The sequence below is a fragment of the Canis lupus genome, chromosome 17 (assembly GCF_011100685.1).
Source record: "Canis lupus familiaris isolate Mischka breed German Shepherd chromosome 17, alternate assembly UU_Cfam_GSD_1.0, whole genome shotgun sequence".
Taxonomy (NCBI): Eukaryota; Metazoa; Chordata; class Mammalia; order Carnivora; family Canidae; genus Canis; species Canis lupus.
In genome coordinates, this window is record NC_049238.1 from 42,826,672 (window position 1) to 42,842,243 (window position 15,572).

Genomic DNA, 15,572 nt, shown 5'->3' on the forward strand with positions numbered 1-15,572 from the left:
CAAAATCCCCTAAAACAGATTGAAGAAATTTCAAAGCAACAGAAGGCTTATGTAAAATATTTTTGAGGCACTGAGCTATGGTTAAATTAACAAAATTTTTCTTCATTCCTAATCATGCATGAACAAATAATGGGTCTTATAATCATAGAACAATCAAATTTCATCATAAAGGCAACTTTGAAGTGGCTAGCTAATGCCAACTTAGGGAAAATAAAACTTGCAGCATAAACATGAATGTATAGATTATCATCCTTTTCCCTTCTGCTAGATATTACTTAAAAACAACAATTTTGGAAAAATTTCCCTGTTGTCAGCTCTAGAAATCCTTACTTCATCCATATTTATACAAACCAGTTAATGTTTCTCTAGTATTATATCTTATGATTTCAATTCAGAAAAAAATCAACCCAATAGAGGATATATATAATACAGATACAAAAACTAGAAGATCCAGTATTGAATTCCATAACAGTTCATAGTCTTTTTTCTTTCCTCATTTTTATTTTTGAATAAATTTGTGAATTCTTTATTTTTTTAAGTTAAATATTATTTTACCTACTTTTTAAAAACCCTGATCTTTTGAAAGGTAGCAATTGTTCATATTTATTATATTTATTTCATTTTTCTCCTCCCTCATTTTTTGTTTTGCCTTTATTCTATCCTTACCTTACTCTTCCCATTAATATTTTCAAGCATAATAACATCAAGAATGTCTTCACCCAAGTTTATGAAGGAAATATTTGTTGAAGTTCAGACCATTAGGCAAGAACTAGACCTCTCCATGGGGTCACATTAATTTACTCTCTCATTCACTTTGGTAAGAACTTGTCAACAACCTATCTAAGTGTCTTATCATGCATTCCACTGTCTGCTATTATTATAGTAAGTTTTCAGATGTACACATATTCCTAAGTGTATGAGCTAGTATTAAAAAAGTGTCATATAAATTATGTACATAAAAATTATTACCAAAAAAAAATTATTACCAAATCAAGATACCCTAGAGAATAACAGAATAGATATATTAAAATAAAATTTAAAATTGCCTCACAAAGACATGGAAAATGGATAAGACCATGAAAATGTAAGGTAGGAAGAGGAGACCATAGAGAAACTGGAAAATGTTGAGCATTAATATATACGGATATACTGTATTCATTTGTAAAGGAATATTTTATTAGCTGTACTTAAAGAACTTACAAACAGTAATGGTTTTGTAATTAAAGGAATACAATGCTGACTACCTGATCATAAGAACAAAAGAATGTTAAAATGAGGAATGAGATGAGCAACAGAGACTTGCTTTCCTGTGCAATGGAGATTATCACTACTCTGTCAAATTGTCGTAGATGTGAGGGAATACATGGAGAGTTGAGGGCTGGGTAAGCTCAATCTAGTGAATGGAATTACAAGATTCTAACATAATAAGTATTGTAATACAATAAAGTTATTCTAATCGTTGACATGATATCAGCTTTATTACCTTAACTAGTCTTGGTCAAGTCACTTTGTCCCCATGGGCTTTAGTGTATCTAATTGTAAAATAACAGAAGTTGCCCAGAAAAAACTAAATTATTATTCTTATTTATCATGCTTGTGAGTCTTCATTATGAATACAGTCTAGGAAAGGCTGGATATTGCTTCAAAGACTTTCCTTATTCAATTTGTGTATTGAATTGAATCGTTGGATTTCCCCATGGTTCTATTTATAATTACCAAGAAATGAAGGAGTCTTGATAAGACACTGAGATCTTCAGGAAGTCAAATTAGGAGAGGCTCAAATAAAAACAAAAATAGGCTTCTTGGATGGAATTATAAAGTGAGGTGGTAAAAATGTATTCAGTCATGGAGTTTGAAAAAATAGACTTATCATTTAAAAAATAAATTAAATTGTATTTCTCATTTTTTATAACAATGTAAAATAAAGTTAAAAGGTATTACAAGTACTTTACATAAACATTTTTAAATTATAGGGCTGGTACAGATTTTTAAAATATGTCATCACAGCTAAACGCATCAAGGAAAATATAAAATCTGCATGTGTCCAAAATAGAAACCAAATCAAAAGACAAATAAAAAAACAAAGAATATACATTTTAACTATATGAAAATGTTGCTCTAAAAATATATGAAATGCTTCTACACATCAGAGAATGGTTTCTGAACATAATTTGGAAAATATTAACTGCAGCCATAAAATCTTCAATAATCACATGAAAATAATATAACTTTTGACAACAAGTTGTAGATGATCAATTTAATAATATAAAAGGTCAAAACATCCAGATTCAATGAAATTATGGGAAAATAAGCTCATTACTAGTCTGTTGTCGACAAAAAAAAATCAATCTATTGTTTGTAATTATCACAGCTTCTATCTCTTTTTCATTAAGCTAGTGTACAGAACTCCTAGACTATGCCATACTATGTTCCTACCTCTCTCAAGAAACAAAACTTCTCTCTCACCTTTATTAAACAACAAACATTTTATAATGTTTATAATGTTTTACATAAGTTATGAAGGTCTTGGCCTATAAATCAGAACATTTGCCCTATAGATTTAATATTACCTTAGATTCAAGCTTACTTAATAAATTAAAAGCAACAGAACTTGAAATGGCAAAAGATGAGAGAATAAACATTTGGATGGGGTAAAAGAATGGAGAGAAATACATTATAGGAATCTTTAGATAAAAGATAATAAAGAAAATAATACATACATAGGAAAAAAGACATGGCCTTACGGTTTTGTTCTGCCTCTTTAATAGAGCATAACACCCTTAAATTTGCAATGCTCATGTATATATTTATATAAATACACACACACACACACACACATATGTATTCTCTTGCAATAGGGAATAATACCTGGTCCACCTAACACATTACAGTTGCAAAAACTGAATTCCCAATGTGATACTAAATAAAAAAAAATGTTGAAGATGTTTTGTAACCACAAAGCATTGCACAAATGTGACCAATTAATATCTTAGTATTATTTACATTAAAGAAGTTCATATTTATCTACTTCAGCAGGCATTTCTAAAGATACATTGATTTCTAGCTGTATTATAAAGACCATAAATAATGGTATTAAGTCTTCCCCTTAAGAAATTTTCACCCTATTTCAGAAGTCAATATATGCCATATTTAAGTGGATAATATTCAAAAAAATGATTCACAGTAAAACTTTAAGTCTAAGATGCATTGATTGATTTGAAAAATAAAATTCAATTAGATATCTGTAACTGTATGTTCCATAGCAAACTCAAACTGTATGCTAAATTCATCACCTTCACAAGAATCCTTATCCCTGGACACAAAAACAAAAAAAAAAAATGAAATATCTAATTCCTTATTATGATCTCTCTTGCTCTATGTTAATCACATAGTGCTTTTATAAGGGGAGTAAGAGACATCAGTTACCTCAAATGGATCATGCGCAGAACAGGAAGAGGGACCTCACCTAAAACTGCATCTGCCAGCTTTGATTTTGGACTTCTTGGCCACCCAAACTTTAAGAAATAAAGTCTTTTGTTTAAGCCACGCTATCCATGGTATTTTATTATAGCGGCTGGGCTAAAACAATTGCCATCCAGTTTCCCTGAATTGTTTTCCCATTTTAATCTGTCTTCTACAGGATTGCTAGGACAATGTGTTAAATCATAAATATCATCTTTCATAGTTTTCTGCTTAAAACAGTTCAGCAATTCCCCACTGCTTTTAGAACAAACTCAAACCCCCCAAACTGACACATAAGACTCTTCCTGAACTGACTCCAGCAGACACCTTTGCAGCCTCATTTCTGGCTGGTTGGTCCAGTTTTCTGCTGCAGCCATTCAGAACCACACAAGATCACACAGTCACTCCTCTGAGGCCCTGCCTTTTCTTCTCTCCCTTTGGTAAAGTATCCTTCTCTATTTTTGCCTTTCATGGCCCCAAGTCTATTCTTTGATACTGAAGAACTCAAATTCATCAGCATTAATCTCCTCTAATCTCACTAGATATTTTTAAAAATATATTCAACAAGTCAGTATGAGTTTATTGTATCCACTCTCTCTGCTAGGCCCCTGGGTAGGCATGAGTGATACAAGGCAAAATAAAGCAGGCATAGATTTTTGTTTTCCTGGAGCTTAAAATGACCCTCCACTTTATTCTGATAGCAACAGAATTTCTCCATTTTCACACTTCTTGGAAGTTTATCTCTTATACTAGCATAGTAGTCATAATGTTTTATTCACTTGCTTGTCCACAGCATATAAGTGGCATCTGGTACCTAATAAAAGGCTCAATGAAGCTTCTACTGAATGAATAAGTTTTATCATTCTGTGGATTAAATTACTAAGAAAATCTGTATGAAATATATTGAATTTGAGTTGTGCTAAAGTAGTTAATTTGGATTATTAGAAGAAAGGAAGACATTGGGATCTCTGGGTGGCTCAGTGGTTTAGCACCTGCCTTTGGCCAGGGCATGATCCTGGAGTCCCGGGATGGAGTCCCACATCAGGCTCCCTGCATGGAGCCTGCTTCTCCCTCTGCCTGTGTCTCTGCCTCTCTCTCTCTCTCTCTCTCTCTCTCTCTCTCTCTCTCATGAATAAATAAAATTTAAAAAAAAGAAAGGAAGACATTGCAGAATGGGGACACATGATATTTAAGGTTTGTATGGCATTAAAGAGTAAATTAACCTCTCTGAATCTCAATTCTATCAACTGTAAAAGTAGGGTAATAATATCTACCTTATAGGTTCTTTACAAATATTAACTTGTAAAAGCTAAAGTAGACGGTTTAGCATTATACTAGGTACATAATGAATAAAAAATAAATAAAATCACCATTATTGTTATATAAGGTTTATCCATTCTCTAAAAGATTTTAAAAATCACAAAAGATTTAGCATTAAAGAGTAAATTAACCTCTCTGAATCTCAATTCTATCAACTCTAAAAGTAGGGTAATAATATCTACCTTATAGGTTCTTTACAAATATTAACTTGTAAAAGCTGAAGTAGACGGTTTAGCATTATACTAGGTACATAATGAATAAAAAATAAATAAAAATCACCATTATTGTTATATAAGGTTTATCCATTCTCTAAAAGATTTTAAAAGGGATAGCTGAAGTTTTCAAATTATTTCTGTGCAAAATGTTATTGCAACTGATATAGGTAATAACTGCTACTGTTTTATCTCAAACCACACAAAAGTAATATAAAATTTCACTAAATAACAATTTTGTAACTGCATGTAAATGTGTTCAGTTGATATTTATATCCATCTTTAATTACTGTTTATAAGTTATACAGTTAGCAAATCTTAAAATTAAGCTCATTGAACAAAGCTTAAGTGCAAGCCCATGCTACTGAAAGTTAAGTAATTTCTAATAAATTATTAACTGTAAAAACTTAAAAGACTCTTGAAGATTTACAGTGATTTTTAAAGAGAAATATCATAGTTAAGAAAACAGGAAAAATTAGGCTAAAATCAGACTGCTATACCAAAAAATTAGGCTACTGTACAGCAGACACACATTACTCTAAGTCCTTTGTCACATAAACTTTAAAAGTAAGCTATAATCTAAAGAAGATAGATAAATTCCCAGTAAGTATGTGAAAAGATGCTCAAAAATATAAGCTATTAGGGAAATCTAAGTCAAAACCATAGTGAGATAATACTGTACACATACAGAATGGCTATATTCAGATTGTGGTGAAAGTGTAGAAAAATTGGAACTTTCGTATACTGCTAGTAGAATGTAAAATGGTGCAGCTGTATTGGAAAACAGTTTGCCAGTTCCTCAAAGAATTAAAGTTACCATATAAACCAGCACTTCTATTTTTTTGTTATGATGCTCAAGAGAACTGAAACTATACTTTCACATACATACAAAAACCTTATCAACATATGTTCATAATAGCATTATTGGTAACAGTAAAAAGGCAGATACAACCCAAATATCATCAACTGAAGGATAGATAAAAAGACTAACATGATATATTCATATAATGGAATATTATTTACCTGTAAAGTGGAATGAAGTACTGATACCTGCTACATAACATGGAACAACTTAAAAAATGCCAATGAAAGAAGATAGTCACAAAAGGCCTTATAGCATGATTCCATTTAAGTGAAATGTCCAGAATATGCAAGTCTATAGATACTAAAAATAGATTAAATAAATGGTTGCCTTGGGTTGGAGTGTTGGGAGAAAATAGAGAATGATTGCTAATGGGTGGGATGTTTCTTTTAGTGATAATCAAAATGTTCTACAAGACTGATTGTGTTCATGGTTGCAGATGCCTCATATTCCCAAACATTAGTACAGATCCATGGCCATTCTTTCTCAGCCCATGATTCTCCCTTTTGTCCTCATTTCCAAACAAACACAAATCCTAAAAGATCTGTGGTTGCCCAAAGCCCTATAAACATTAGGAGAGTATAAAGTTCAAAGCCAACTAAATCTGGGTTTAAATTCAAGCACTGCTCTTACTAGCTGAGTAAACATCTGCTCTTCAAAGTTTAGTTTCTCTCATCTTTGACAATGAAGATGATGTCAAAAGGCTTTTGTGAATATTAAATAAGATATATCTATATCTATATCTATATCTATCTATATCTATATCTATATATAGATATATATAGTGTCCATAACATGCCCCAGAAATGCTTTTTCCTCTTCTCTGTTTCAGTTACTTCATTTCCTCAACTGTAGCATTTACTTTATTAATACTTTGATCTGTCCTCAAGCACTCAGCCAGTTCCCCTTGGTAAACTAGCCAAACTTTGACAAATGCAGGACACTCATGCTGTGCTTATCACTCTGGTGATAAGCTGACCTCTAATAATTCTGGTTCAAATTATGTGTGGAGGAATTTTTCCTACACTACCAACCAATTCTCTGACACTAGCTGGCTGTCCAATAATTCAACTCAATTCTGTCACTACCTACCCAGAGACAGCATCAGATTCCACAGGGTAATGCTTAGTTCCACAAAACTTGTCCATCTCAGATGCCAATTGCATGTCCAGGTTATCAATAATTGGCTATAGACTGGAATTTCCAACAGCTTGGATAATTTTCTAGAGCCACTCACAGAATTGAAAGAAATATTTCATTTACTGGATTACTAATTTATTATAAAAGGTTATAACTCAGAAACAGCCAGGTGGAAGTGATACATAGGATAAGGTATGGGGGAAAGTCCTCAGAGCTTCCTTACTCTCCCTATGCACACCACTCTCCCTTGTATCTCCATGTGTTCATCAACCTGGAAGCTTAACAAATCTTGTCCTTTTGAGTTTTTATTAAGGCTTCATTCCATAGGTATGATTGATTAAATCATTGGCCATTGGTGATTGAACTCAACCTTTAGCCCCTCACCCTATCCCAGAGGTCAGGGTGAAATGAAAGTTCCAACCCTTTAATCATCATTCCTGGCAACCAGTCTCCATCCTTAGGTGGATTCCAAAGACATCTCATTAACAAAGGACACTTTTATGGCTATCATCAATTTAGGAAATCCCAAAGGTTTTGGGAGTTCTGTGCCAGAATTGGGACAAAGATCAAATATACATTTCTCATTGTAAACCATAATATCATGACTTCACTAGTCAATTTCATACCACTTTCCGCTGAGTATAAATAGAACCTTAGAACATGGGCTAAGTTGGCAAAAGAATTAAAGCATATTAGCAACCCTTTATTAGATTCTCATGGGAAAGGCTTGAATTTACACTAAAGGCAACAAAGATATGCTAGTTATATTAACAGTTACTTCTAGATTCAAAGCACATTATTTTATAATGCACGTCTGATATTGTTTATTTTATTTTTATTTTATTTTCATCAGTTAGGGACTCAAAATCTTACAACAAATAAAAAAACACATAAGAAATGAGATAATACACACGTATATGTATTTATGTGCTTATACACATGTATAAAGACATACTAATCGTGTGGCAAATATAATTTTGTGCTAAGATGACAAGAGAGAATAATTAATAATCCATTTTAATTTCTAGATAAATTAAGTGTGAAAGGCTAATGTGAACTTTAATCAAATTGGAAGGTCTCACAAAATATAAGACTTGAGTTAGGCCTTGTATGATTGTAATATTTGGATATAGTTTTTAAAAGATGTATATTCTAAATTGTGATACTTACATGAACAGTGGATAATTCTAATTAGGGTAAAGGAGGAGCCATGGAGGAATAAGACCCTGAGGAAATGATAGAATCACCAAAGTCCTGGGTACATCCACAGATATATTTGCAGTACAAACCAAAAATACTGCAGATAAGTTATGATTTATCTCCTTTTAAATGGTGAATATAAAATCCTGTTTATATGATTTATGGAGTCTGAGGAATGCACATTTCCTCTTGGAGCATTAACAAATGAATGAGCACTCTGGTCAAGAGAATCATTAATTTAGGAAGAAGATACACTTGATCTTGCACTTAATCAAGAAATACATTTCCCTAGATTAAAAAAGGAAGAAGAAGAAGAAGAATCCAAGAGAATTAGGAATGCAAGGTTGTCTCCCATGCAGAAAGGTCAGAGCAAACCGAAGGCACTTTATAAAAGTGGCAAGCTTGGCAGAGCCATATGCCATGCCTATTGTGCCCATAGTAGAGCTCTGAATGGCCTGGGGGAAGACAGAAGAGAGGAGGCTCTTACCAGTTACTCTCTCACTTTAAAGCCTGCAAAGATAACATATTTAAAGTAGACGTTGGTTTCAAACATTTTTATGCATATAAGGCATAATCTCTGCCTCGTGGTGCTATAAATATCTTGTGGCTAAACAGTTCTTTGTTGTAAGGGTCTGTTCATGTTTATTGTAGGATGTTTAGTAGCATCCTTGGCCTCTGCTCACTAAATATCAATTGTTTCCTTGCTCCAGTCATGAAACATCTTCGAATATTGACAGATTTCTGCTGAGAGCAGGGGGGCAATATCATTCAACAAAGACTTATTCCCATCCTCCCCACCTCAGAAACATTACATATACAGCAGGAAAAAAAAGTAGAGGAGACCTTAGGTCACTGCCATATGCATACTCCTTTCACCACCTAAACGCCTTCTTAAGGAAGGTTTAGTCTCTGTCTCCTAGCCTTTCCATGAGACTATTATGATTCAGCTCAGATCCCAATTCCTCCTGAAGCCTTTCCTGATGATACTAGTTTCAATTAGGTATCTCTGCTCTTTTTCTCACTTATACTTTGACCAAGCATAGAATTTACTATCATGCATTGCAATTTTTTGTTAACTTGCTTGTCTCCTTTTCTAGACAATGAGTTCCTTAAGGTTAAAGAATCTTTCTCATCCGTATATTAATTTATAAAGCCTTATATAAAAGTATTGTGAACAGGCTTACTAAAAAGAATTACTGAGTGAAGGAATGAATATAAGATTTATATATCTCCGATGTGATACATAACTTAAAGAAATCAGAAGATGAGATACAGACACGAAATAATTATAGAACCAAAGTTAACTACTGATATTCAGAAGGAAAAGGAAGTAAAGACTTGTGGTGAGAGAAATTTGATAAAACTTGGACAGACTTGCCCAGTGAGGAGGACACAGAAAATATAATTACTACCTCTGTGTTTCTCTTTTGGTAAGTGGATGACTTTGCATAAATCTAAGCTCTGGATAAACTGGGAAGCTAGGACCTATACAAAGTTAGCAGGTTAGCAAAGCCCAAGAAATTTCTGGTTGGAATGAGCCACCACAAATTTCTAGTACCATCTTTTCTTTATATAAAATTCATTTTTCCATCTCCTTATCAAATTATCATTTAGGTAGCTTTTCTAGAACAATACCTCTGGTTGTGAGAATTAGTTATGTCTATTTTATGTTGCATATGATGATCATTCAAATACCTGAAGATACTTTATTTGTGCCAAATCTTCTCTTTTCTGTGTTAAACATTTCCACTACCTTCCACTAGTCTTCCTGTGACCTAGTTTCTGGACTCATCAGGTTACATTCAAATGAGGAAAAGACTGAGAATAAATTGTGGTTTCAGATTCAGTTATTAGTTGTAGGGACTAGTAGGTGTCAACTGGGCTTTCTAATTTTCTCCTTTATCATCCGTAAAGTTGGTATAATTTAATCTTTCTTAAAGGAAAATTTGAAATAATGCAGAGTCTTTCATAATGGCTCACATATAGCAAATGCTTCCTAAATGTCAGTTTCCATGCTGCTTCTCTATTCTGTTCCTCTTTCTCTTGTACTTTCATTTGATTGGTTATGGCCAGTTACCTATGAATAACACCCTTGAGAGAACTCCCACCCACTCATTTGTCATGCTGCCTCCCTTTTACAACTGCCTTTACCATTCCCACACTAAGATAATCAGAGAAATTTCTTTAAGAACTATTACTACTCCTACTAAGAATTAATTAATAATAGAGATCCTAAAGTATTTCTTCCAAGCTTGTCTTTAAAAAAAAATAGTCCATGTTTAGGAAATTTTGGTCCTCATCTCTACTTCAAAGCATGCTTATTTTACTATGCCTTGCTATCAGGAAACTCATTCAAATTGTTGCATACATAGGCCCACACCTGGGGGTATAAAAACGATTGCATATAATTAGGTGGGCAAGAGGGGAGAAAACATCATCATAAGGATCAAACTCCAGATTCAACAATATGAAATGATACAATGGGAATCGTTGGGAAAAAAAGGAAAAAAGTGGTAAAAAAAAAAATCAGAACATCAGGCAACTGGACTATGATACAATGAGTATAAAATTATAATTATTTCTAGATCCAAACTACTGGAGAACAGGGATTCAAAATGTACTTACCAGCTATATTCTCGTTGCTTTAAGGCATTCAAATGGTAAAAAATCCACAGACAGAAATGGAGTTAAGATACCGCAATATGTATAGTAGGAACATGAACAATATTTATGGAGAACTATGTAAATAGCTATAATATAATGGCTATATAGAATTTTTGGTCCAGATGAATAAGCCATATGGAAAAACATGTAAAAGGTCACATTTAGTTTCCTTAGAATTCATTTTGCTTGCTGAACAAGTAGTAAACAAGTATACATGCAAAAAGATAAATGTTCTTCTCAACCTCCTGTTTTGTTGTTTTTCTTAACCATAAAAATATGTGAAATCTTAATTAGCTATCTACTGCTACATAAATGATTAGCCCAAAATATAGTGCCTTAAGACAATAAACATTTATTGTATTACAGTTTCTCAGGATCAGGGATTTGAGAGTGGGTTTAAATGAGAATTTCTGGCTCGGGGTCTCTCATAAGGTTTCGGAAAAATTGCTGGGCTTGACTGAGGATTACAAATCTACTTCCCAGAGGGTTTACTCACCTGGCTGCTGGCTGGGTGGGGAGGGGGTGGAGGGGTGTCTCCATCCCTTGTTATATATGTCTCTCGTCAGGGCTGCCTTAGTGTTTTCAAGGCATGGAAGCTGGCTTTCCCTGCACGAGTGATCTGAAAGAGAATAATCAAGACAGATATCACAGCACCTCTTTATATTCTCCTCTTGGGTGTCAGTTATATCTTATTCTATTCATTCGAAATGAGTCAGTAAAAGTCCAGCCCACACTCAAGGGGAGGAGGAAACATCCTTATGTTATAGTACAATAGAAAGCAAGTACAAACAAATAGACCAAGAGAGAGATAAAGAGGGAGAGCAAGAAAGGAAAAGAAAGAAGCAGAAGAAAGAGATTGAAACAATTTGATGGTAGTAGTAAGGTCTGGGGTTAGTTCACTGTGCACGTGGTGTGGAGGGAATCACATTCACATGCTGGGACTAGGGCTGGAGGCAGAAGATCTAGACAAATACCAAATTTCTGGTACTCCCTTTGGTAAAATCCCAGGCAATACTTCTAAGTCTTTCTTTTTTTTCCCCGTAAAATCCTCAGCTTCCTCATCTGTAAACAAGGTGGAATACAGTGATGTTTTTCCAGCCTTAACATTCTCAGAGTGGAGGTGTAAGAAGGCAGAGGAAGTATTTAGGATGTATACACTTAGATCACAATAGCATGTTTCTTCAAAGACATTCATTATCTCGACTTAGCCTGTGTGTTTGAACAATCTGTTGCTACAGAACAAAATATATCCAAAATGTAATGTTTAAAATATTTTAAGTACTATTCTTTTTTATGGTTCTACTGGTTTCTGTGTTCAACTGAGATCTGTTATACGACTGGAGCTGAAAGTTTGCTGCATAGCACATATAACAAAGAAGCCCCATAGCTGATGCTCATAGTCATTGACTAGAACTTAGGAGCAGCCGGCAACAGAGCACCTATGTAGAGCCTCTCCATGTGGCTTGGGAGTTTCTCACAGCAATACCCCTGGTTTTCAAAAGGCAGGAAACAAGTTTTCAGGCTAGTTAAGGGCCATGGGTACAAATGCTACAGCATCACCTTTCCCTTATTCTACTGGTCAAAGCGCTTAGATTTCTAGGGAACAGAGTTAGAAACTTGACTTCTCAGTGATGGGGGAGGTCATGTTACAGAAGTAATGGGGGAGGGAAAATGTTTCTGTAAACTTCTTTGAAAAATTAAGTGTGCCACAGTGTGATTCTGTGACAGATACAAGAATATTTAATGTACAGCCTCTGATAATATTTGCATATATGAAAAATTCTGAGTCAGTTGTTAACATTAATGATATCTGTAATTAATCATTGATTGCTGCTGGTATATGGCCACAAGAGCTGCCCTAACAGGGTATCCTCATCTCCCAGGCTGCAAATTTAGCAGTTAAAAAGTGGACAACACAATTAGGCTAACAATGTGGTCCATTAAGAAAGTGTTTGGAGTTCATAACACCTTTTACTTTAGAAATATTTATGAGTGTATATATATAAATATATATATGTGTGTGTGTGTGTCTGGAAACATACGCATTTACTTTCTAAATACTTAATTGTCACATACCGATTAGCAAAGTGACTGAGTAAATAAATTAACTTTCATTTTCTTGAAATTTGTATTTTAACCAAAGCAAAATTGTCAATCCATAGACAGTATCAACAGGATGTTACACTGAATTTATAGATAACATTAATTAGACACCTGGTTTCCATAATATCCCCCTTATATCTTGGCTATCTAAAAAGTAATATTTATAGATTTTTATTCAGTATGACAACTTACAACCAAATTTACCATTTTACTGTAATTTTGTTTAGTACTTATTCTGTATTACCAGTTTTATAATGTTTTAAGAAATATGATGGTCTTGTCAAAAGTCAGGTTTTAGCTTCTCGGAGAAAAGAGCTAAATTTATAAGACCGTGAAAAGTGAGAGTTCTCTAATTAGATAAGGAGTTAACATTAGGACAGTAAAAAATACTGTTTTTGCAAATTTATTCTTCCTTTTTTTATATTTTATTTTTGCTTCATGTTTTGAAATGGAATATTTAAAATCACATTTGGCTAGGACTATAATGCAGACGGATCAGTTCTTGAAATGATATGGAGGATTCCATTTCTGGCAGGAGCTAACTAAGGTTGGTCTGCCCAAAACCTCCAGTGAGAGCAAACAGAAAAATCAGACAAAAACTAAAACACATATTTAAAAGCATTGGAGAGATAATATGAACTATGGTGTCAACACGAGGAAGAGGGATGCCAACTTCTGCCTTTCACCTGTGGACAACTGCTAACACTGAACATGGTGGCTGACAGAGCATTCACTAGATTTGTGGGGGTGATGTACAGAAATTGGAGTTCAGAGCCTACTATGGCATGTAAGAAAAAACCCAAAGATCCAGAAAATGGAATTGCAAACACAAAAAAACACACATGATTATTATGTTCTAGGAAATAAAAGATAAATAATTTCACTAGACAATGGTGATATTTACCAGAAAATGGGATAACTGTAGGAAAGAATCATATAGGAATCCCTGGGTGGCTCAGGGTTCTGGGATCAAGTCCTGCATTAAGGTCCCTGCAGGGAGCCTGCTTCTCCCTCTGCCTATGTCTCTGCCTCTCTCTCTATGTCTCTCATGAATAAATATATAAAATCTTAAGAAAAAGAATCACATAGAATGTATAGAATTTAACAACATAATCACAAATAAGGACTCAAACAATAACTAAAACTATGAAAGTGGAAAATGTGCCAGAAGAAAACACCCTGTCTACTAGTACTCTGTGTTTCATTCCACTTGTATCTTGTCAGATCCTCTCCTTCATTCATCCCTGATCATGGTGGATTTTATGTGTCAACTTGAGTGGGCCATAGGGTGCCCAGATATTCAAACACTATTCTTGTTGTGTTAATGAGGGTGTTTCTGAATGAAATTAATATTTGAATTAGTAGATGTGAATTGGTGTACACACACACACACACACACACCACACACAAACACACATCTCTTTTCTGCATCATTGCATTTTTTTTTATACTCAGCCATTCTGACTGGCACATAAACATGCTCCAGAATTTCTGCCCTTGTGCTCGCTTCGGCAGCACATATACTAAAATTGGAACGATACAGAGAAGATTAGCATGGCCCCTGCGCAAGGATGACACGCAGAATTTCTGCCCTTAACCTCAGTTTCCCCTTCTGTTTACTACTCACTTGTTAATCCTTGGATGCACTTTTTCATTCCCTCTTTTCTTTGTGTGACAGTGAGATGTTGAGTGGGTGAGATGGGAGAAAAAAAGGTAGAGATGGCCCAATAACCAAATCTTGCCTGAAGAGTCCAGATGAAGACAAAATATATCACCTATTAAATTCCTAAAATTCCAAAACTACAGGAAAAGTTCCATTTACTGTCTTTAGCCTATAAATTTGATAAGTTGACTAGAGGCAAAAATGCATTATCTAAACTTGACATTATAGATATTTATTTTTAGGGGCAAAGGATATTTAGTTTGCCTTGATTTATTTTTAAGGAAATATTCTTTGTCCAAAAAGACAAAGCACCAATATTTCAAGCCAATATTTTTCTAGTATTGTTTTAAAACTGCTAGGGTCATAGGACCTTGAGCTAGCATGGCAGCCAGACCAAAAAATATATATGTCAGCTCATGCTCTAAGCCAATAATACAGCCAAGAACAGAGAATGTGTAAACACAATGACATCTGAATTCAAACAAGGTGAAAATTTTATTCCCAGATGACATGTTTCATCTTAATGTAGAGATATCACTGAAATTTGTGTTCAGAAAATGACACTTCTCAAAGCACCACACTAGGGGGGAGTCAATAAAGTAGTTTGATCAGTAATTAACTGTCAGTTACTCTAAGCAAGTTTTGTACAATTTTTTCCCTAGAGAATGGTAATAGTTTTCCCAAATGTTTTGTTGCTTTTTCTTGGGTAGCTGATGATGCTATTTTTGACTTTTTTTTTTTTTTTTTTTTACTAATATTACCTATTATCTCTCATTTCTGCTTAGGAGGTTTTCTCTATAATCTTGTTTTTGTTTTTGTCTGCTTGTTTTGTAGAAGTGATCATAAAATTAAGGCAAGTAAGGGGATATAATGATTATTTTTGTAGTAACTGAACAGCTTGACTTACCCTGGATCCTCATTTTTATTTTTAAATGAATTTTAGGGA

General features: G+C 34.0%; 1 long non-coding RNA gene and 1 other non-coding gene across 3 annotated transcripts in view; one reads left to right on the top strand and one right to left on the bottom strand.

Moving 5' to 3' along the window:
* LOC111090439 overlaps positions 1–15,572 on the bottom strand; it is a 74,595-nt gene that overhangs the window by 45,813 nt on the left and 13,210 nt on the right. For both annotated transcript variants that reach the window (XR_005371885.1, XR_005371886.1), the window contains one exon: positions 11,357–11,479. This is a non-coding gene — a long non-coding RNA (uncharacterized LOC111090439). The remainder of the gene's footprint in view (positions 1–11,356; positions 11,480–15,572) is intronic.
* Positions 14,463–14,570, top strand: LOC119877205. Its single transcript, XR_005372845.1, has one exon. It is a non-coding gene; the product is annotated as a U6 spliceosomal RNA (small nuclear RNA).